Source organism: Siphateles boraxobius, unplaced genomic scaffold, assembly GCF_051911475.1.
Source record: "Siphateles boraxobius isolate OS27281-9 unplaced genomic scaffold, OSU_SipBor_1 68, whole genome shotgun sequence".
In the NCBI taxonomy this organism is placed as follows: domain Eukaryota; kingdom Metazoa; phylum Chordata; class Actinopteri; order Cypriniformes; family Leuciscidae; genus Siphateles; species Siphateles boraxobius.
In genome coordinates this window covers 1,422,963-1,448,406 of record NW_027509195.1, presented here as the reverse complement: position 1 = coordinate 1,448,406, position 25,444 = coordinate 1,422,963, and the positions used below count along the sequence as shown (strand labels likewise).

The window sequence follows — 25,444 nt, the reverse complement described above, 5'->3', positions numbered from 1 at the left end:
ATGACCAGTTGTCAAGTGTCATTTCTGTAATACTCTTTCAGCACCAAACAGAACTCCATGAATATTGCTTGTTTTAAAAGGTTTTCCTGAACACTCTCACTATCTTCAATTGTTCGGACAAACACCTGCTATATACACTTGCAGAAATATACATTTGACTATTGTCATGAAGTCGCTGCATGACTAGAACTAATGGATGTCAATGAATATGTCCTTTACCAAAACTTAAATAATGGCTCTGCATATATCAGAGATCATAAGAGTGGGACTCCACATAAAGACTTTCAGAAACTGTGACAGAAAAAAAAGGAGCACCTCGCTGGACACATCCTACGCATGCCCAAACTACACCACCCAAAGACAGTTATGAAGTGGACACCACTAGGTGGATGCAGGAGACAGGGAAGACCAAGGAAGACATGGAGACAGATGTTTCATGAAGACCAGAAGAATGTCAGTGTCCCATGGGAAGATGTGGAGAACTTGGCCACGGATCGAATACGTTGGAGAACACTTGTTGCCCAATGTGCCCAGTACAGGACTTGATGATGATGTGGTGAGTTTATCCATAACTGTGGGATATTTTTCTGTAAGGAGTATTGCATAATTAAATGTTAAATGCATTTATGTAATAAGCTCACTGATATGTGGTCATTTCTATGAAAACAAGCATGTCTTTAATAGCAAGCAATAATCATATAAACTTGTTTTAAAAAAAAACATGATTTACATGCAAACGGGACAGTTATCAGCAGTGTAACTGATATGATTACGACAAAATAATCGAGTATCTGATGTCATGTGACAAGTCAGATTAGCTTTTGCACTCTTGCAAACAGAGGAAGGTTATGAGGTGTGGAGAGACATCATGTGTCATTGGAACATCAACAGACAGGGTCCAATTTGTAATAATTTTAATGAATACAATGCAATTAATATAAACTTTTCTGACAGTGTATGGGACATCCGACTACTTTCCAAGAAGGTGCGCAACTGATTTACAAATATGGAGATAAATATGTACAGGAATTGAGGCACTAGCCATTGACAGCACAAGAAGTAAAAGCTGCATGATTATGTACAAGTATTGTACGAATTTGACAACTTGTTAAATCTTGTGAATTATTAAGACTTTGAGACTATGTTTGTACTGATTGGGCTATGGGTTTTGTAAGAAAAGGTTTAAGAAACAACAAATGATTGATAAAATGTTTGATTTAGGCTTAAAACCAACACATACATACCATTGCGAATATTTGCCTTTGTAGCTTTTCGTCTCCCGTTTACTTCTCCTCAAACAATAATGAGCTGACTGAGTCCGAAAGGCCCTTTTGGTCTTTTCAGCTAAAAAGAGAGAAAAGAAAATATCATTATATATAATATATCGGATTATTTAATGGAAAAATTATTGATTTACCTTACAAATATTTCTTGTTACATTATTTGGCATTAAAAGCATGATAAGTGTTGTGATTAATATGAATTTACAACAAATATCACTTTAAAACTACCAATACTGAGGTAAAAGCACGGACAGTTTTGTGGTTACTGTCCTTTTACCACACCTATCACAGTAAAACTAAGGTTACTGTGGTAAAAGCATGGTAAGTGTTGTGGTTACTGTGAATTTACAACGAATATCACATTAAAACTACAAATAATGTGTTAAAAGCATGGTAAGTGTTGTGTGCATTTACAACAAATATCACATTAAAACTACAAATAATGTGGTAAAAGCATGGTAAGTGTTGTGGTTAATATGCATTTACAAAAAATATCACATTAAAACTACAAATAATGTGGTAAAAGTGTGGTAAGTTTTGTGGTTACTGTCCTTTTACCACATCTATCACAGTAAAACTAAGGCTACTGTGGTAAAAGCAAGGTAAGTGTTGTTTTTACTGTGATTCTAATACAAATACCACTTTGGAACTAATTGTACTAACTTACTTTAAACCTAATATGAATATGATTAACTGATAGAAGGTCTAGGCCTGTAGCACGTCACGTGACAGATAGTGTTTAATCACCCTGTTTTGAATTAGAAAGCAATGAAACGCAAAGCCTCCGTGGAGATGACAGATAATGCAGTGACTGAACATGAGCTAATCTGATTCATTTCGACCATCAGAAAAGACAATATATCAAACATTATTAGGACAGTGTATTTTGCTACTCACCAACATCTGGCACACATGAACTGATGCCAAATATCGCGATGTGTTCGGAAGGAGACTTCTTCAACGCGATTTCCTACTGATAAAATTCGTGTAGTCGTTTATACTTTTTTTTTTTAAATCAATAAACAGCAAAGCAGTCCAGCTTCCCTGGCAATAAGACCGAAATAATAACATTAAAATAAATACATAAACATGATAAGATATCGTGAATAAATGTCGATTAAACAGCTGCCCGACTGGGAGAAATAATCGTGCATTACATTAGTAAACAAATAAATAAATTAAATAAATAAATAAAAATGCTGATATCACGAAAATAACGAAATAAACGTGTCCGTATCACGAACCAGTAGATTAAATGACGTGACCATATCACGAACTGCCGTGAGACTGGGCTGTGTGGCACCTCAGAAGCGTGGGAAAAAATCCTAATTTATATTAAAATGAGTGTATAGGCCTACTGAGAAGTCTGTACATTACTCATATTATTGTTTTTATAAACTTTATTTAACCATCTGGAACGGAGAAAAAATGATACCACTTAGCGCCTCTAGTGGACTTTTCACCCGAAAAGTGCAGGGAAACGTACCTGGAGGTACGTATTTCAGGTTTTGCAAAAATGTAGGCAGAGTAACGTATTTCCCATGAGCCTGGGTTGTTTTTAACAGCATATATTTTCCATCTAGTCTCTAAATGAATATGATGAATCACTTTATATGTATATGCATTGGCGTGTGTGTGTGTGTGTGTGTGTGTGTGTCTGTGTGTGTGTGTGTGTGTGTGTTACAAAAGGTATTACAGCTACCAGTTACAGACTGCTTACAACCATTTTTTTTTTCAGTTGGACTGTCGAATGAATGTTTTTAATAGTTGCTTGTGATGTCATACTTTCATATATACACTTCATCATATTCATTTTCATTAGATAATCTTCAAATTATACTGCATCTTCTCTTTTTCCAAAAAAAAACTATTTTCACGTGGACTATATGTAGCAAAATTCATCTACCGTGGTCTGTCACTGGACTTTGAAAGTCCTAATGCACAGCTAAAACTAATCCACCCGAATACAACTCCCAATTGGACTGTAATTGGATTGGAATATTTTTTTCGGGATGTGGAGCAAAAATTAAAAAATGATCATAGGAGTGAGGCACAGAGATATGGATTGGGAAAAGCGAGACAGACTCATCCTTTCACAAAAAAAAATTATATTTAGAGGACATATTGAGTTTAATTACCTGAATATCTTTGAGGTAAAGACAGTTTAGACGCATTCCTTATGATTTTGTTCTGCTTCCAAAAACAACTCTTTTATATAGATGCATTGTCAGAATGCTATGAGAAAGACAGTCTGGATGCTCAAGCCCGAACATTTGTGAGTTTGCCCATGAGAAAACCAACAAATTCCACACAATTCAGATAACTGCTTATTCCTGTGGCCAATTATACTCCTTTTTCTCGATCCGTCCCAGTCTCTGGAGATATTCGGTGGAGGGCCTTTCAGCTCTATTGCACAGTGAAGCGAATGAACGTATCCTCAGAGAGGGGCTGCTTTTACTTTCAGACCTGTCTCATAGGAACTGAGCCAGAACTCAGTAAATTCACCTCCAACTGTCCCACACTCAGGGTTACTAACAAACCTTGACCTTGATTTTATAACACATTCCCACGCTCATTCCTCTGGCAATAGTTACAATTTAGAGTGATTTTGAATGAAAGGCCACTGCAGATTCCACTTAAAGCCCTGAAGGACTTAAAAAAAAAGCACTTCCACGGATTTAACTTTGGGCAAAATGGTTTTATTGTCAGACATAGAGGCATAGAAAATTAAAGGCTGACACTCTCTGCTTCCGGGCAGTGACGCTCGCACGGTGTTTGCTTGCTTTATCACAGACGAAGTGGATTAGATGCAATATTTGTCAAATACACAGACGTTTCAGATGTTTTCATGAAGAAACAGAAGCACTTTTCATGTACTGCTTAATACAGCGCCATTTGTACAAGTATAAAGTAAGACATAAGGCTATTTTATTATGGTTAAATGAAAAGAGCTTTTACTGTTATAAAAATAGATTTGTGAGCATTAGAAGAACTGTCAGAATAAACACGAAACTCGTCATTGTTGTCATCTGTGAATCCGGCAAATCGTGGAAGAGCTGTCATCATCAGAGCTTGTGCAGCCGCTCTGCAAGTCTGACAACATTTCTAAATGGCTTAGATGTCAAGTCAGACGTCAGTCGGTCTGCGCAGCGCGGCATGAAGTCGAACACACCTAACGTCTAAATGAGTGAGTAATTGAATCATTCATTCAATTGGTTCGTTCAAAGCTGCAGATTCATTCAGAAATTAAACAAGTGAAGATCTTTATTAGTGAGTCTTTCACTCAACCAATTTGTTCAAAAACTTTTAATTTACTCATCACTATTTTTAGTTAGTTACTACCCAACACTGATGGTTAATCTTAGGGCTGGCAAGTAGATATATATTAAACTACATTGGTAAAACATTGTATTCGTTCGATATACTGGATTCATGAAGCTTAGTAAGCTTATGTTCTTGCCTTTAGTTTTACTGGTAGAACTGGACTTGAACTGCAGAGAGCACAAATGGATTGTAGTTCTCAGCAAATCTGTCACATGTGCTGAGCTGTATGTTTGCCCAAAGCGGGTGGTTATTATCCATAATGGGCAGGTGAATTATGGGTGATTTGTTTGGGTCAGACTACATAGACCTTGGCATACTGGTGTAAAGGTTCCATTAGTCTGGAAATTGAGCATAGCATTGATCATTGAGATAAATAAACCATACCTCTTACATGCTCCTGTTCTTTCCCCTGAATAATAACTTTAAACTACGAAGGGGGGAAAAAAGTTCTTGAGCAAGTAAGTGAGTCTAATGGACTATGATTCGTAGAGCATTTCATTAAAAGTTGTAATTTAATTTAAAAATTGTAATATGTAGCCAATGTTCCCTCTAAGCTGCGCGCGGTCGCGCACTTCTGACGCCGCGGCCACGCATAAAATAATAAAATACCACGCTGTGGACTGACGCAAAATGTGTGGGGAAATCCATTTGATTGTAGTTTAAGTGAGAAATAATTTCAGTGTTCTGGTCAACCGCTATAGAGTGAAAACTGGTGAATGCAGTTTACAGGTTTCATAGAAAGAGAATGATGTGAGCACGTGTGATTGGCAGTGAGTCTTGTGTGCGGACCAAATAGCTCAATACGAGAGGCAACGAGAAACGCAAAGACATGTGAAATAAAATCACATCATAATGTTTAAAAGAAGAGTGGTTTGATTAAATTGGTGGAAATTACGGTTGATGGACACAGAACGGTTTCAATTACAAACCCACCCACATGTAAATTCAAAATACATCATTAGTTTAAATACTGTAGATGTTTTTGTGTGTGTGGGGGGGGGGGGGGGGGGGGGGTCAGTTCAGTTCTAGTAAACTAGAGGGCGCTGCCACAAAAATCTGACATCAAAATGACTGCCCTCTTGACCTGAACACACCCATTACTAAAATCATGAACTGTCACTAACTGTTGAGGTGAGGATAACTTTTCTACAGTATTTTACTGTTAAAACAACAACAAAAAACCTTCTCCCCACTAAATACATTTTAGAACTTTGATAGATAGAGATAATATAAAATGTAAGGATTTCAGTTGATATAGATAGGATCAGCTATATTTTGATATGAAATTTAAAAGTCTCTGATGAGTGATGCTATGTGGCTAACATAATTTCAGTAAAGAGTTGTGTCCTAATGTGGATGGGGTTGGTTGACGCACTGATTTGGGGGTTGGTTGGCACATGTGTCATTGTAGCCAATTGGTAATAAATGTATTCATTTATACATTTTACATATGTTAAAACACACACACACACACACACACACACACACACACACACACACACACACACACACACACACACACACACATATATATATACTTTATATTATAATAATACTATTATATTGTATATTTATAAATAGGTGCTGGCCATATAATTAGAATATCATCAAAAAGTTGATTTATTTCAGTAATTCCATTCAAAAATTGAAGTTTGGATATTATATTCATTCATTACACACAGACTGATATATTTCAAATGTTTTTTCATTTAATTGTGATGATTAAAACTGACAACTAATGAAAATCCCAAATTCAGTATCTCCGAAAATTAGTATATTATTTGAGACCAATACAAAAAAAGTTTTTTTTAGAAATGTTGGCCAACTGAAAAGTATGAACATGAAAAGTATGAGCATGTACAGCACTCAATACTTAGTTGTGGCTCCTTTTGCCTGAATTACTGCAGCAATGCGGCGTGGCATGGAGTCCATCAGTCTGTGGCACTGCTCATGTGTTATGAGAGCCCAGGTTGCTCAGATAGTGGCCTTCAGCTCTTCTGCATTGTTGGGTCTGGTGTAGTTTACAGAACTAGACTGAGAGACCATTTAAAGGCCTTTGCAGGTGTTTTGAGTTAATTAGCTGATTAGAGTGTGGCGCCAGGTGTCTTCAATATTGAACCTTTTCACAATATTAAAATTTTCTGAGATACTGATTTTGGGGGTTTCATTAGTTGTCAGTTATAATCATCAAAATTAAAAGGAATGAACACTTGAAATATACCAGTCTGTGTGTAATGAATGAATATACTATCCAAATTTCACTTTTTGAATGGAATTACTGAAATAAATCAACTTTTTGATGATATTCTAATTATATGACCAGCACCTGTATATACTATACAAACTGTATTTGTTTTTTGTTTGGTTAAAAATGGGCAGAAATTCTGTTGAATGTTATTTTGCATCTAGTTTGAATTAAATGGTCAAGTTCTTTATATTTGTCATCTCATTCTTTGTAACTATAGCATCTGTGCCAACCAACCCCATTGCATGTGCCAACTAACCCCTATACTGGGGCTGGTTGGCACAAGTGCACAACATCACTTTAATGATGAATACAATTTTTTTAGGAATCATTTGTGATCATTAAATGTATCTGTTGAGTAGCTGAGATCTTAACATTTCAGTTGTTACTGGTTAGACTATTTTAACTTATAGCATGACTGAGAAATATGACAGAGAGTGAAAAGTGTGCCAACCAACCCCGCTCTCCCTTATATTAGGCCTATATATTTATTATATTATAAGCCTAAATAAAGAATCTCACAAGGGTATGGTTTAGGGCTCATTGCCATTAAAAAGTTTGAAACCCCCTGCTAAAGAAAATATCGAAATTCATAAGCAATAAAAAATCATTTAACTTTGATGGTTTAATGCTTCCTGTACACAATTAATTGCCTGTACAAAAACACTTTATGGTTTTCCCAAACATAAAACATATTCTTTTTCAGTGTAACAGCTTACTTTTCTTTCATACTATATTCTATTATTGTAAAGAATTGAACTGTCCTGCAGAAGATTTTGTAAATCATTTTTCATAGGATTTCTTGGTAAAGACTGTACAGTTAACAGCAATGTAAAAATAAAAAATCAGGTAACATAAAATGTGCTTCATTTAGTGACTTCTTAATTAACTGCTTGTTTTTCAAAAATATGATTTAATACCAATAAGTTACATCAAGGGTCAAATAAAATAGAAATGGCACATTCAAGTTAAAAGTTATAACTGAATGTTGAAACCATTGTGTTTCTACATATGCTGTACAGGTCAGATATAAAGAATAATTTTGCTCAGGTGGCGAAAATTTTTCCGCCCAATAGAAAAAAGTTTTGGTCAGCAAGAAAAAAAAATTAAAGGGAACATGTAGCCATAATCAATTTTCAGGGCTGAACGTTTTTTTTTCTAGCTTTGATTATTTTATTCCTTCATGATTTCTGCACTAATCCCATCACTCTTTTGAACTCAGCACCTCACTTCTTTTTGAAGGTGAAGGAGTATAAAGGGCTTTTTAGTGGGTAATGGGATTTGTGTGACAGCTGACCAAATGAGTGTGTGAACAGTGCAGTTCTGGTGTTAAGGTCAAAGTGTTGATGTCATAATTATTGTGGACTGAAGCTGCATGTCACATTAAAGTGCAGTGAAGTCAACATAAGAGAATGAGCTTTCAGGATGAGTGCTTTCAGCTGCTGTGTCCATCAATAACAACATCCTGACACTGATATGGCAGATGTATGCATAAGCTTCCACACATCGCCAGCTTCCACATTGCAGCCCAGAAGCAACAACATTGCATTTTTGTTCTGCAGATGCTGTAAATAAGAATTTGAGTTTTGTGGCCTTTAGTTCATGTGGCTTTTGGTTTAGTCCATTTGCAGAAAGTCAATACAACTAACAATCAATAATATTTATTTAATTTTATTTTAGCATTTATTAATCTTGGTTAATTTTAAAAGATCAAAGTACATTTTTCCAAAAGAGAAAACATTGAAAGTAACATTAACTATGGCATTATGAACTAACAACATATAATATAACCATAAATTATTAATTAAATAATTAAACTGTTGTGATAAATCAAAAACATTTAAATGACAAATTATAAAGTTGTTGTTTTTTTGCAAAGAAGTATCTTATGCTCACTAAAGCTGCACTTACTTGATGTCAAAATGCAGTGAAAACAGTAATATTCTGAAATATTACAATTTAAAATAACTGTTTTTATTTTTATATATTTTAAAATGCAATTTATTCCTGTAATATAAATACTGGATTGTATTAATGTTATAGTAATGTTACAAATATTGTTTATTGTTCAATATAAGTAGGAAACCATAGGGGTCTTTCATATTGTCACGGTTATGGACTCTTATTTTGATATTCTGATATCCTTTAGTTCTTGTTTCCCTGCTCTGTTTAGTTTTGGTTTTCTGGGTTTCTGATTATGTCCTTGTTTGTTTTATAGTTACCAATTATCCGCAGTTTTGTCTCATCTAGTTCTTCTCAGTGTATTTATACTCCCTGTTTGGTTATGTCCTTTGTCAGTTACCGTGCTTAATTTACATGTGTAGTTTGCTATTTATTCTCCTGAGTGTTTTCCGGTGTTATTCTCCATGTTCATTAAATAATTTGTTTTTTATTTATGTATCCTGCATTTGGATTATTATTACACTCCGTTACAGAATAACCAACCCTTAAAAAAAAAGACTTACCAGCAGTCCGTCTCTTTCAACTTGAGAGAAGAACTTTAGTGGAATATTTGACGTGGGTGCTCCTGCATAGTGGTTCCCCTCTCACCGTCTGCGAAGCAGAGGAGGAGCCCACCAGCCCCGCATATATTCAAGCCAGAGACAGCCACCCAGTTCATCCCGGAGCCAGGAGAAGACCTCTGCCTAATAGACATGTGGTCCGTTGATCCAGTTCCCTCCCGAGTCCCCACTCTCGAATTGATGCCTTCTCCGCCGGTCCCATCTGGTTGTTTGGATACTCCAGTCCTGTCCGGAGAACTTCCTACTCCCATGTTCCCGCCCAACTCCCTGATTCCATCTCCTCCTCTGGTTCCATCCAGTCCCCTCGATCTGCCATCTCTGCTGGTGTCGTCCAGCTCCTCGGCTCTGCCCCGCTAACTCTGTGCAACTCTCCGGCTCAGCCTCAAGCTGATCTCCAGCACGGCAAGATGTTATGGATTCCCCAGTTTCACCTCTTGGCCTGTCAGCTACCTTGGCTTCACTGTGGTCCATCAACCCTTGGACTCCTCCGGCTCCCTCGTCCCTCTGGCTCAGCCTCAGTCAGTCATCGCTCTACCTCCGGCACAGACTTCTGGGTCTCTGACTGTCCCTCGACCCTCCACCCCCTCGGGTCCACCTGGCTCCTCCATCCTTCTGGCTTCCCCGTCATCCTCACTCCCTCTGTCGTTGCCCTGGTCTGCCAAGCCCCCGTCTAAGCCTCAGTCCCGTGAGCCAGCGGCTTTACCTTGCGCTTCCAGGCCATAGATGTTGCCCTGGTCTGTTGATCTCTTAGTTCCACCTGGATCTCCATCACTTTGACTCGGCCTCATTCCCCAGGTTCCTCCCAGACCTCCACCGTGGTGTCTCCCTCTACCGTGGTGTCTCCCTCTACCGGCTCCTCCTGGTCCACATCCCTCCTTCCCTCCACAGTTGGAATATCAGTCACAAGGATGCACCTTCCGAGAGGGGGTTCAGGGTTCTTTTTTGGTTCCTGTTTATTTCCTCCCTGTTTGTCCTTCGCCGGTTAGCATACTTAATTTGTATGTAGTTTGCTATTGATTCTCCTGAGTGTTCTCCTGTGTTATTCTCTGGTTTCATTAAATATTTTGTTATTTCTGCGTCCTGCGTTTGGATTACTGCTACTCTCCGTTACACATATAAAATGGCTTTCCTGAAAGGAATAGTCTATACTAGATTCTACTTCTCTTACTAGATTCTTTCCATCATGAGCAGATCAGCTTACTACAGTATATTTTGTGTTTTATTTGTATATACTGTATGTGTCTCAGTAATAAGCACCGATATTTTTAACACCTTATAAAATAAACCTCATTCTAATATTTTTGATATCCAGCATCATTGCACAGGACCCTCGGATTTCATAAAATTGTTCTACAAAGAAGCTTTGGAGATAAAACTACTATCACAATATCTAAATCAAAATAGGAGGTTATATTATTGAGATTATTATTAAGTCAACATGATGTCTGGCATTTTACTTCTCTCAGCAGACCTTGACACGTCTCTGAAATGAGGAGAAACTTATTTCCTCTTTACCACCAGGAAGTCATAAACCTGTCAATCAAATCTGATATATATTCACCTGGAGGTTACTGTAAACCGGTATGTGCCTCAATGAGAGGAGATATGGTGAATTATTACAGGGATTGTGATGGATATATAATGGTCTGTAACAATATTCAGTCGCATTCAGAATCGCAGCTGTAATACTGAGACCTCTTTTAACCTTCAGTGAAAGTCTAATGCCCGCAAACACTACCAAAAGAAACTCTCCTAATATGAGTAATGTGCTGCATAATCCAATCCTCCTTTCGAAGATTGGACAATGGTTTGTATTAAACAGTATAAGCCAAGTGGTGACACTATGGATCATCAGGGTTTATAAAAGTATTTGTTCTGTTTGCAGTGGAATAATTCAGTGATGGAAAAGAAGAAAGCAGAAGGCTCTATTGGCTGCACAAGCACACATTAGGGCTGCAAAGTTTTTGAACATTCACAGCTTAAACCTTAACCTGCATTTTTTATTTAATTTTTATTGTGAGCATGAAACACTGAAAATACCTCTTTTAACAAAATTATAATGAAAACTGTAATGACATACATTGTTTTGTGGTCTTAAAACAGTTAATTAAAATCAAATTAAATATGGCTGACTGAGGTCTATTATGTGGTCTCATGAAGAAAGAGGCTGCTGCAGAGCCAATGGGAGGAGCTTGACCAAGTACAGCTCCCCCTCACTGGACGTTATGGGTGGAGCTAGATGGTCCAACCACACCCTAACCATACCCATACCCATAACCCTATCACGAATCATATCTCCAACCATTAGGTCCACAGGTGGAGCTGGCCTTGATCAAGCTCCACACATTACGTCCAGAGAGGGGGAGCTGGACGTCATTTGGCTCTGCAGTGAGCGCCACTTGCATGAAGGGCTCATATGTATAAAACTTTTCAGAATCAGAAATGTTCTTAAAGTGATAGTTCATTCAAAAAAAATTTGTCATCATTTACTTATATTCAAGTCGTTTCAAAATGATATGACTTTCCTTATCCTGCGGAACACAAACATAATATATTTAGAAAAATGTTGGTAACCAAACAAATGCTTAACAGTTGTCTCTCCACAAAAAATAGTTTTAAAGGGGTGGTAAAGTATGATTTCACTTTTCTAACTTTAGCTAGTTTGAAATGTTGCTGTTTGAGCATAAACAACATCTGCAAAGTTACAACGCTCAAAGTTCAAAGCAAAGGGAGATATTTGCTTTTAAAGAAAAGGACTACAAAAAACATCTGGTAGGGACTACACGACATTCCTCCCGGGTTTAGTGACATCATCAACCCTAAAATGTACAGGGTTTTTGTAAAATGTACGGTCGTTCCCTTTCCCTCTCCGACGGTCACAATTGTTGCATCACGTGTTTGAGCTATGTATTTATATGTATATAAACTGGCATATATATACATTAGTGGTGGGCCGTTATCGGCGTTAACGTGCTGCGTTAACGTGAGACTCTTATCGGGCGATAAAAAAAATATCGCCGTTAATCTATTCTCAAAGTTGGGTTGGGAGCTGTGTCTATACTACGCAAGCTTGATGAGTTTCACCTTGATATTTTAGCGCGGATGTATACCTAGCCGAATTGCACTGTAGGGGGTTGGGATGGGAATTGAAAACCAGTTCCACTCGAGAACCGGTTCTAAGTTTTACGAACCATCAATATTGTATGCCCTCGACGTTAACGATTCCTCTTATCGATGCTCCTGCTCCGAGTCCCAGCCATAATATACAGACCGCAAACTCACAACTTTCCCTTTTGTCCTTTATCGGGCACCATAGCGGGATGTATCTGTGCGTCATTCATAATGTCAAACCAATTTGAGCAGAGGAGGTAAACATGGAGTGGAAAAGACGATATAAAGCTTGGCTTTATTTTACTAAACGAGACAAATTATGCTGTTTCCTGTTTGCAATAACAGGGTTTTTCCTGCATTGAATTTATTTTAGCAACCGCCAAAGCGAATTTTTGTCCCGCCAAAGTCTTATTTGATCGGTGAGTAATGTAGATGAACTGCTGCACTTGTGACAGGCCACGTTTACGGAAAGAACAAGCAGAGAGAGAGAGAGAGAGAGAGAGAGAGAGAGAGAGAGAGAGAGAGAGAGAGAGAGAGAGAGAAAGAGAGAGAGAGAGAGAAAGAGAGAAAAAGACCCCCGTTCGCGCGTGCGCACTCTCTCACTTCGGAGCCAGGCGACTTCACCATCTCCACACTAAGCGCTGTCTTGCTCTCTCTCCCTCACACATATTAACCAAAATGAAGACCAAAGTTTCATGTGGAGCATTCTGAGATTTTGTTTTCCTGAATTACCGCTGGGTGTGAATTGTGCTAAAATAAGTTACCTTATCTTCTCTGAAAAGCGTTCCACTAATTTAGCTGACAGTCTCAAGTACCACCTAAACGCAAAGCATTCCTTAGTTAATGCGGTAGATGCCGGGCCAAGCACTGATGTAGCGCAGGGAAAGAGTCGTCGTCAAACTATGTTTGAGTGCAACCGAGGCAAGCCCGTCAGCACAGCTCTATCAGTTAGTAAACACAAGTACATCTGATTGAACATTATTTATTTTCATCACCAATTATCATAGTAGAACAGCTTTCTCAAGCAGTTTGTGATGCATTTTGGAAACAGGAGATGAGCCCCTGGCCTAATGCGCCACCTGGCTTGAGAAACCCTTTCTCAAAGACTTACTTTTAGTCATTATTTGGGTAGCACACATATTCTGAATGCCTTCGGCATAATTCAAATTTAGACATTTTAATCTAGATTAATCTAGATTAATTCTAAGATTCCAGTGAGATTAATCTAAAAAAATTAAAGTGGGCATAAAGTGGGCATAGATTAATTAAAAAAATTAATCTATGCCCACCACTAACATATATATATATATGTTACCAGGTTGTGGACGGCACAAGGAGCGGTCTGTCGACACAAGTGCACCTGTGTCCGTCGGCCGCTGCCTTTTGGGGGGATCCTCGATCCTTTGGGCAGAGCTTCCAAAGCCTGTGGGCAAGCCGCTTCCTCATGCGTGCCATGGTGTTGCTTCAGGTCTGTCAGGCCAGGGCACCCATGGACATGCACGAGGGAAGCCCAGACCGTGCGTTCATAGGTGAGCACCGCACTGCATCCGAAGCGTGCACGATCGTTCTGGCGATGTCCACCTTAGTGGTCCAGGAGCGCTATCGTTGGCTCAGCCTGGTTGATATGGCGGATGCGGACAAGGTTCGGTTTCTGGTCTCCCCAATTTCCCAGGTTGGGCTGGTCGGCGATGCAGCGGAGAACTGCATCCAAACAGTTCTCTGCCGCTCAAGCGCAGACGGAGGTCATCCGGCACATCCTGCCCCGGCGGCCAGCTGCTGCCTCCAGCCGCCGCTGGTGGCAGCTCGCAAGCCATAGACCTCAGACCTGCTCTTATCTGTTAGGAATTCAGCAGAGAGGGAAGGCTGTTTCCAAGCAAAGTTGGCCACTTAGTGCTTACTTTAATTTCGGTAAAAAATTCTGAGATGCAACATGTCCACTTAGATGTTGAGCTCCTCTATGATGAGTGTAAAGTGCTCCGCCTGGGCATTGACGATTTGCTTTGCTAAACAGATTCTAGAGCTGGGGGCTGGACGACACCTAGTTGAACCGCTGCATCCCGTGGGCTCCCTTCTCATGAAGCCAGTTTCACCATGAGCCCGGTTCAAGTGTTGACTTGCTGCGCCATTCCCCTCCTATGGACTGGATACGTGCGCCTTCCTACTCCAGTTGAGTTCCCTTAAATCTGAACCCTGTTGAGTTCCTCTTAACCCCCCCGACGTCGGACGTGCGGAACGTCTGGTGTTAGGCCTACCACTTGTAAGCAGTGTGGAACCTGTGTTAGGCTGGGTCCATATGCTGCGGTCCCTACGGCGACCCCATATGTGGATTCTTCCACGATTCGGCTCCCTACGGTCGAGCTTGTGTCTTCCCTCGGCAGAGGCTCTCTGCCTTCACTGTCCGGGGAGTCTCCCCCCGTCTTAGGCTGGAGCCACCCCAGGGACATTACATATGTCGTACTGCCCGGTCATCTGCCCAGTTCATATGTGTATTCTCCACTTTACCTCCCCTAGGGTAGGATGTGGCTTCCGCAGTGTCCCTTCCTTCCAATGTACGGGAAGGCTTTCCCAGTGGCCCTGTAGGAACAGCAGAAACTTCCCTGGCCTAAGCCCTGTCCTTCCCCGCCTTAAAATTGCGGGGGCATCAGGAGGCTTTTGTCTAGGCACTGGAAGGTGGCAGCTTTAGTGGTGTTTTCAAAGATTATCCCCATTCAGTCGACGTCGACTACGTTCGACGTTATCGACTGAAAGGGAACGGAGGACATAGTCCCCTTGCCGGTTACGCTCGTCTTCCTAGTGAAAAAGCAACAAGTGCGTGCATCCACTTCCGCATTTATACCTGCGCCGCATGCAAATCACGCACGCCAAATCCATTGGCTCGTTGAATAGTACTCAAAGAACATCGGCTCTCTGACGCGATCCCCATTCAGTCGACGTCGACTACGTCCTCCGTTCCCTCCTTCATGGAACGGTGGGTTGCATACACAACCAGGACGTTTTTCACAATTGTACTAATTAATCCTGAGTTATCTTGCTTCAAATTTCAAACATAATTTACCCGGGGTTAACAATTAATCCTGATTATTCATATGCTGATATTTCACATTGTACATTACTGGGGTTTAAGTTGATATTCTTTAAAGCAAAATTATGTAATTCTTAGAATTACTGGCTTAATAAAAGGGCTTTAACTGGCTTCAGAAATACCACCTGCATTTCAACCCCAAATCTCATGAAGAGAAGTAAATATATTATTTGAATCATTACGTTTTTTTGGTTGCAGTTTTACTTTATTTCCAATAAGCATGTTTACTTGTCTTCAATATTTTGAATAATAATAATAATATTAAAATGATTTCAATTATATAATATTTAATATTCAGAAAGGACGCTACAATTGATTAAAAGTTACAGTAAAGACTTACATTGTTACAAAATATTTCTAATTTAAAAAATGCTGTTCTTTTGGACTTTCTATTCATCAAAGAATATAATCCCGATTCACACAACAACAAAAAAGCGCACAACTGTTTCAACATTAATAGCTGTAAGAAATGTTTCTAGAGCATTAAATCAGCATATTAGAATGATTTCTGAAGGATCATGTGACATTGAAGACTTGAGTAATGATGCTGAAAATTCAGCTTTGACCACAGGAATAATGGTAATATGTATATATAATGGTAATTTTGTCCCCATAATGTAGGGTTTACCAGGCCACACATACACACACATACACACACAAACACACACACACACACACACACACACACACACACACACACACACACACACACACACACACACACACACACACACACACACACACACACACACACACACACACACACACACACACACACACACACACACACACACACACCATGGCATCCAAACACAAACTTGACTGCAGACTGTTTCAGGCTCTTTCTGTGGTGACTAACACTTTCTGCTCCTCAAAGCTTGCTTGCTTCACAGTGTGTGGCACCATAGGACAGATTCTCATGCAGTGTGTTGCTGCTGCTGTGGGCTTTGCTGCACTCACAGGCTGATGAAGCAACAGAGGCCAGTCGCAGGGGTCTAAGCTTTAATTCACCACAGGACTCAAGTGCTTTTCACATTTTGATTGAGGGCGAACGGGGCCAGGAAACAAGAGAAACATGGTGAATAAAAATGAGTGACACAGCCTTTGGCTTGACTTCCTTCTCTCTCTCATTCTGTTTTCAAATCTTTTTGTCATGCACAGATTTCCCTTTTGACATTGTTTTTTTAAACATTCTGTTTCTTATATTGAGAGGCAAATTGTTGTTTGGCCCAGACCAGCATTTTGTAAAAATCGATTTCTTTTTTTTCTTTTGTAAATGGATTGGACTGATATAGGATTACAAATTCAAACAAGCATCAGTTGTGTGGTTTAAAGCGAACCCGTCAAAACATCACTTCAATACCTAAAATGACATTTTGTTGATTTGTTCCAAATCATTCAAGCAAGACAAATATTTCAAATAGACCAGACATTGTAACCATATCATTTGCAGTTGGAATGTTTCACAAAGAAAAAAAATCGGCTCAGCTTCATGCTAAAGATGATTAAGTCTCTGTACATAATTTTGGTGGCTGCAGATGTTTAACATCTATTGGTGTACAAGTAGATAACTTTTTGATAATCTTGCTGGATATTGTCTTGTGATGTCGTTTAATCCATGCTGCCATTGTTGGGTTTTATTGACCAACTATTTGGCCTGGTGGGTGCTAAAATGCTAAACTAAAAACGGAAATGTTTATATATATATATATATACGTTTTGTTCGTTCATTTATACGACATCTGCATTTTGGGGACCTGAAAACGCAAAAACTTACGAAAACGGGTTTGAAAGTGCAAGTTTTTGAAAACTATACGGTTAAAGGCAAATTTGTGAAAACAGTGACATTGTGAGCATGTGTATCACGTTTAGTTTATAGTGTAGTGTTTCTTAAAGTTACATCGCCAACTACTGGCCTGACTTGAATAATACATGGTTTTTAGCCATTTTCGTGGATCTGTGTGAACAGGATCGTTTTGACAACACTGTTGCCTGTATGTGAAACTTTTTAAAAACACAAAGCAAAAACGTTTCTGAAATATATAAATTCTAAATATATCTGGGGCATCTACAATCAACACCCAAGCATCTACAGTCGACACTTAATAAATATATCTGGGGTGTCTACAATCGACACCCAAGCGTCTACAGTCGACACTTAATAAATATATCTGGGGTGTCTACAATCGACACCCAAGCGTCTACAGTCGACACTTAATAAATATATCTGGGGCGTCTACAATCGACACCCAAGCGTCTACAGTCAACACTTAATAAATATATCTGGGGCGTCTACAATCGACACCCAAGCGTCTACAGTCGACACTTAATAAATATATCTGGGGCGTCTACAATCGACACCCAAGCATCTACAGTCGACACTTAATAAATATATCTGGGGTGTCTACAATCGACACCCAAGCGTCTACAGTCGACACTTAATAAATATATCTGGGGCGTCTACAATCGACACCCAAGCGTCTACAGGCGACCCTTAATAAATTTATCTGGGGCGTCTACAATCGACACCCAAGCGTCTACAGTCAACACTTAATAAATATATCTGGGGCGTCTACAATCGACACCCAAGCGTCTACAGTCGACACTTAATAAATATATCTGGGGCGTCTACAATCGACACCCAAGCGTCTACAGTCGACACTTAATAAATATATCTGGGGCGTCTACAATCGACACCCAAGCGTCTACAGTCGACACTTAATAAATATATCTGGGGCGTCTACAATCGACACCCAAGCGTCTACAGTCAACACTTAATAAATATATCTGGGGCGTCTACAATCGACACCCAAGCATCTACAGTCAACACTTAATAAATATATCTGGGGCGTCTACAATCGACACCCAAGCGTCTACAGTCGACACTTAATAAATATATCTGGGGCGTCTACAATCGACACCCAAGCATCTACAGGCGACCCTTAATAAATTTATCTGGGGCGTCTACAATCGACACCCAAGCGTCTACAGTCAACACTTAATAAATATATCTGGGGCGTCTACAATCGACACCCAAGCGTCTACAGTCGACACTTAATAAATATATCTGGGGCGTCTACAATCGACACCCAAGCGTCTACAGTCAACACTTAATAAATATATCTGGGGCGTCTACAATCGACACCCAAGCATCTACAGTCAACACTTAATAAATATATCTGGGGCGTCTACAATCGACACCCAAGCGTCTACAGTCGACACTTAATAAATATATCTGGGGCGTCTACAATCGACACCCAAGCATCTACAGGCGACCCTTAATCAATATATCTGGGGCGTCTACAATCGACACCCAAGCGTCTACAGTCAACACTTAATAAATATATCTGGGGCGTCTACAATCGACACCCAAGCGTCTACAGTGGACACTTAATAAATATATCTGGGGCGTCTACAATCGACACCCAAGCGTCTACAGTCGACACTTAATAAATATATCTGGGGCGTCTACAATCGACACCCAAGCGTCTACAGTCAACACTTAATAAATATATCTGGGGCGTCTACAATCGACACCCAAGCGTCTACAGTCGACACTTAATAAATATATCTGGGGCGTCTACAATCGACACCCAAGCGTCTACAGTCGACACTTAATAAATATATCTGGGGCGTCTACAATCGACACCCAAGCGTCTACAGTCGACCCTTAATAAATTTATCTGGGGCGTCTACAATCGACACCCAAGCGTCTACAGTCAACACTTAATAAATATATCTGGGGCGTCTACAATCGACACCCAAGCATCTACAGTCGACACTTAATAAATATATCTGGGGCGTCTACAATCGACACCCAAGCATCTACAGTCGACACTTAATAAATATATCTGGGGCGTCTACAATCGACACCCAAGCGTCTACAGTCGACACTTTATAAATATATCTGGGGCGTCTACAATCGACACCCAAGCGTCTACAGTCAACACTTAATAAATATATCTGGGGCGTCTACAATCGACACCCAAGCATCTACAGTCGACACTTAATAAATATATCTGGGGTGTCTACAATCGACACCCAAGCGTCTACAGTCGACACTTAATAAATATATCTGGGGCGTCTACAATCGACACCCAAGCATCTACAGTCGACACTTAATAAATATATCTGGGGTGTCTACAATCGACACCCAAGCGTCTACAGTCGACACTTAATAAATATATCTGGGGCGTCTACAATCGACACCCAAGCGTCTACAGTCAACACTTAATAATATCTTTATACTCTAGCATCTGCGACTACAGTCGACATCTGGCTTCGAGTTTGCAATCACTAACTTGTTCCTCTAACTTGCTGCGCAGCAATAATAACCCACAGGCTTCAGACAATGCCTTCGAATGATTTAATCATGGTCGGAGGATCTTGAACATTTCTCAGAGCTGCAAAAGGCTTTTTTCCACCAGCAAAAGGAACACAGCAGTTTTATAGACTGGAGCATGGCAAAAATGACATGAAACATTACAAAATTTCCCTACAATTTGATTGGTTCTTCATATGCAAACCCTTCTGTTATTAGGTAGGAGAGAACTCTGTTTTCTTGATTACTTCATAATCACAAGGCTTCAAACCTAGACATCTGTAGTTTCATTTCCCATATTTTTTTATTTATACATATACCAATACTGCGACACTGAGAAGAGAAGAAGAGAAAGTTCAAACAGCCCGCGCTCACTCAAGTTCAACCGCTGAGTTGTCGTGACGTCAGAGGGTGGGGGAGGGGTGCGTTGTTTTAATTCAGTAAACTTACTAAATTTCTTAAGAGTGTTTAATATATTAATAATTTTGATTTGAATTAAGTAATATTTGTGGTTTTTGAAACAGATGAGTTTAATTCTTTATTCTCAAATATTTTGATAGAAATTTCATAAATATATTAAGTGTATTAAAAAATAAATAATTGGTTAGTCAAATACAATTTTTTTTAAATAAAAATAAATATATAAGTACATTTTAGACAAAATTAACTGTTGGATTTTTTTTCAATTATTTTGGTATGTTTAACTCAAACAGTCAAGTTGGCAAAATTATATTCAGAGATTTTATTAAGTTAATAAAGTTAATTATAACAGTGATATTTACTAAGCCACTGAATTATTTGATTAATAGTGTGATTAACGGCCAAACTGCATAAAAAGTTTTCCATTTCTAGTTGAAAACAGTGTTATGTAATTGGTCACTAAATCAAATTTCTATGGAATTACATTTCTGAAATTGCATTATGTATGTATAATTCGTCATTCACAGTTAGTAGTTGTTTTTTTTGTTAATTTCGGAATTATTGAAATCATTAAAGCATTATTAATACGTTTATGTAAAAGTTAAACAAATAAATAAATATAATAAATTATATTTATTACATTTAATCACCCTCAAGTTATTCCAAACCTGTATGAATTTCTTCCTTCTGCTGACCAAAATGTCACTATTGACTTCTTTAATATTTATTTTTTCCACACTGTGAAGTCAATGGAGACCGTCAACTGTGGTTATCAACATTCTTCACAATATCTTCTTTTGTGTACAGCAGAAGAAAGAAATTCATACAGGTTTGGAACATTTTAGTGAAACATCACCTTAAACTAACATATTATGCGTTTTCATTAATATATACACAATAGGCTATATTTTTTTTCTGCAGAACATGACTTAATTTCTAATAACAAATGTCCCTGGGAATCAATGACTACATTTACATGCAGCCAATTTTAAGGTTATGGGTGGGTTAAGGTCACTATTCGGGTTTCTGAAACATTAGGAATAACCCGTTTACATGCGTGAGCAGAGAGAGTTACTCCTGTTTACATGGAATTGCAATATCCCGATGTAAACGGCGACGCACGGTTAGCGTCTGGACGTACGGACAACCTTAAGACGGAATATGCGTCATTTCCGATTCTTCTTCCTGTATCCAAAGACAACAACAACAACAGCAGCAGAAGCACGCGGATAATGAATAGTTCGGGGCAGATAGCGATCGCCTTTGTTTGCACTTTGGTGCTGGTACTGACCTCGCTCAGAATGTATGCTGTGCTGCGTCTCGCCATGTTTACTTCCGGTATACTGCACGCGGGTTTCTGTATGCGCTTAGAAGTTCCTCTACTCAAAAGACCAAGATTCCTTGCGAATAGAACATGCGCAGGACACAAATCATTATGGGGATATGCCGATATGCGTTTACATGACGAAAAATTCGGGTTAGAAATGGTGTAGGCCTACCCCAGGTATTATATCCCGGTTTTAAAAAATCCGGGATATGAGCATATTTGGGTTTTTGCCGGTGTTTACATGGCCGTGCGTGACCGGGTTATTGCTAATATTCCGGTTTTGAACGGGTTATTGGCTGCATGTAAACGTAGTCAGTGTCAGTCAGGCATGTCACAACATACACGTACCATTGCCATGAAGCAGTTTCTCTAAAAATCTGAAAGGTTATTATGACAAACACCTCTCAGATTTTACAGCCATATATTCGTTGTGTTGTGTTGCGCCATATTGACCTTCAGTCTCTTCCACTTAAGCAGCTTGTTGATGTTGAGAGGTGTGTGTGTGTGTGTGTGTGTGTGTGTGTGTGTGTGTGTGTGTGTGTGTGTGTGTGTGTGTGTGTGTGTGTGTGTGTGTGTGTGTGTGTGTGTGTGTGTGTGTCATCTGTGCTGCCTCATTACCTCTGTAGGAATGTGCAACACATCTCATCAACGGATCCTCCATTATCTTCACTGTTTGACACACACACTAATACTCTTGCTCTTTAATTAGAAGGGATTTTAATGTTCAGCAGGTTTCATCTCCTTCAAGCCCCTCTGACATCCATCTTTCATAATAGCTTGTAAACCGCAAGTAGTGTATACGTGTGTGGTGTGTGCCTGCAGTTTCCCCAAGTCTGAGACTAAGAACAACACAGAATTACACTCTCACTCACAGTCAAGCAGTCTTTCACCCAAACAAAGCCATATAAAGCCTTCCAATTTGTGCAACATGACACTCTCAAATCAAATCATGGGCATCTACGTATACCCCAGTAAGAGAGAGATAGAGCGAGAAAGAGGCAGTACTGAAGAGTTTACCATGCACACAATATGATTTCTTAACTTCTGCAATTAATTTAGCAGGAACCACTAAGTAAAGCGCTCCTATCACACTTTATTTTGTAGATCAGTTTTTCAAGCAATGTAAGTTTGATGTTTAAAAATTTGAGAGTTTAAGAAAATCTGCTGTTGTCTTCAGTTGATTTTCTTACCAACAGCGATGATGCAAATTAAATATTTTCATACTGAACTGTGATTGCTCTTCTTTCTTACATCTCTTTGCATTCTATATTGTTATTGGTTTTGAGTTCCTTGAACATACACTACCGTTCAAAAGTCTGTGTCGAAAGATTGCATTTATTTAATAAAAAATACAGTAAAAACAGTTATATTATGGAATATTATTACTATTTCAAAATAACCATGTTATATTGCAATATATTTTAAAATTTATTTTTCTCCTGTGATCAAAGCTGAATTTTCAGCATCATTACTGTTTTCAGTGTCACATGATCCTTCAGAAATCATTCTAATATGCTGATTTGCTGCTTAAGCATTTCTTATTAGTATCAATGGTAAAAACAGTTGTGCTGTTTAATAATTTTTTGTGGAAACCATGAAAAAAAAAAGCAGGATTCTTTAATGAATAGAAAACTCAAAAGAACAGCATTCATTTGGAATTGAAATCTTTCATAACAGTACAAATGTTGTTACTGTCACTTTTGATCAATGTAGATGTAGTCTAACAAATGTAGTCCTTGATGAATAAAACTATTAATAAAAAAAAAAAAAAAAAAAAAAACAACGTATTACCTCCAAACTTTTTAACTGCATTTTAACTTCATGAGCACAGTGAATATGTGTTGATTCTTGATTTCCAATTCAGATTGAGGCACAAAATCATCTATGCAGAACCAAAGCCTTAAACTTAAACTTATCTAATACTTTAGCAGTATTTGTTTGCTTCCTTACAAATGCTGGTATTTCCCTCTGGAAATCTAGTTTTCAATTTCACTCCCGCCAAAGACAACAGCAAGAGATACATGATGGATTTACTGCCTTATTTGAGATAAACCCTCCCACCATCTTCTGTTGCATCATGAACAGAGCGTTCATTCACCGCCTTCAGGTCAGTGGATGAACCTGGCAATGACTGGTGTGTGACGCTTGTGTTTGTTTAAACATTATTTAGCTGCCATATAGCAGAGAGTTCAGTCAACACAAATGGTCGACTGGCAGCAAACAGGCAAGTGAGATTTGCAGTAATCTCTCTCTTAGATGATCATGCATTTCTTTTAGGGCACATCAAGGTTAAATATGGTGGTTGGGAAACTTGGCACTTGCTCACCTTTTGATTTAATTTCTGCGAAAGGAAATATCTGAGCAGGGAGAAGCATGTGGATTTGGTCACATGTTCTTGTTTAGTTACTCACTGTGTATGTGGTTTGATATATTTGCACTTTTGGAAGTTGTTTTGCTCCTGCTGCACGTCTTTAAAGTGTCTGCTTTAAGGGAAATAGGCCTCTGTTCTTCAACCTCACATCTGAAATTATAAAAAACACGAAAACTGCTGACCAAATGGCTTTGACTCCATGTTTCAGAGATATCTGAAGGTGAATCCAGAGGTTTTAAGATAATATTGCAATCACACCAACATAGCATGCTATTACACCTTGCTGAATATGCTTATTTTTAATACACACTTACAAAATGAATCTCTGTCTTCAATATAGCTTAATAGCAAAATCTTTTGTTTGTTTTGTTTTTGTGCTGTCTAGGAATTAGATTTTTGTATTAAATGTTTCCAGTGGTTACATCAGTATGCCATACTGTATGACTGTCTTTATGAGCTAGTCGTTGAAACATTCATTCAACCTATTCACTCAAACCATCAATTCATTTTGGAACAAAACAGTAACTGACTTTACGAGCAAGTTATTGAATCATTCAGTCAATCAATTTGTTCAGAAAGACAGATTCAAAATAAACCAACATGTGTGATCAGTATTTTCTTTAAAATATTTAATACTTTCATTCCGCAAGGACTGAAATTGATCAAAAGTGATGGTAAAGTCATATTACAAAATGTTTATTTTTCAAATAAATGGTTTTCTTTTAAAAGCAGCAAAACTGTTTTTTAACAGTGATATAACAGGAAATTATTCTTGGGCACCAAATCATCATTTTAGTATGATTTCTGAAGGATCGTGTGACACTGAAGTCAGAAGAGTAGTAATGCTGAAAATTCAGCTTTGGATCACAAGAATAAATTACATTATGCAATATATTACAATAGAAATTATTTTAAATTGTAATAATATTTCACATTATTACTGTTTTTCCTGTATTTATGATCAAATAAATGCAGCCTTGGTGAATATCAAACTTGCTTCTGTCTCCTAAAAGCTTGTTTTCTTTAGTATCACATAAAATGTGACATCTGCTCAGACTAAAATCTTTTGCTATCAAAACTTTTTATTAAAATTTTGCTATTTTACTTTCAAATAATGGTCAGATAACAGGCTAATAGACAAACAGACATAATACCTTTCCGCCATGTTTCTGCCAGTCTCTTGTATCAGAGCTGTTTGACAGCTCGCTCTTAACCCGTTTGTGACCTGTATCTAATTCATCTGCTTGCACGCAGGGCAAGTGTACCGTCATGTTGTAACAAGAGAAACTGACATTTCGTGCAGAGGGAGTGCACTGCTTGAATTCCCAACGTTTAATGTTCCACATCTGCAGGCGTGATCGCTGTTGAAAATCATTTCATGACAAGTCATTGTGGTTGAACGCGCAGCATTTAAGCAATGGCTCGATTTATGTGTGCT

General features: G+C 38.6%; 1 long non-coding RNA gene across 1 annotated transcript; it reads right to left on the bottom strand.

The window, feature by feature from the left end:
* Positions 1–405: 405 nt before the first annotated feature.
* Positions 406–2,285, bottom strand: LOC143722785 (uncharacterized). The gene is made up of 3 exons (XR_013196998.1): positions 2,181–2,285; positions 1,245–1,344; positions 406–587 (listed from the first exon to the last, which is right to left on the bottom strand). It is a non-coding gene; the product is annotated as an uncharacterized LOC143722785 (long non-coding RNA).
* Positions 2,286–25,444: the final 23,159 nt, after the last annotated feature.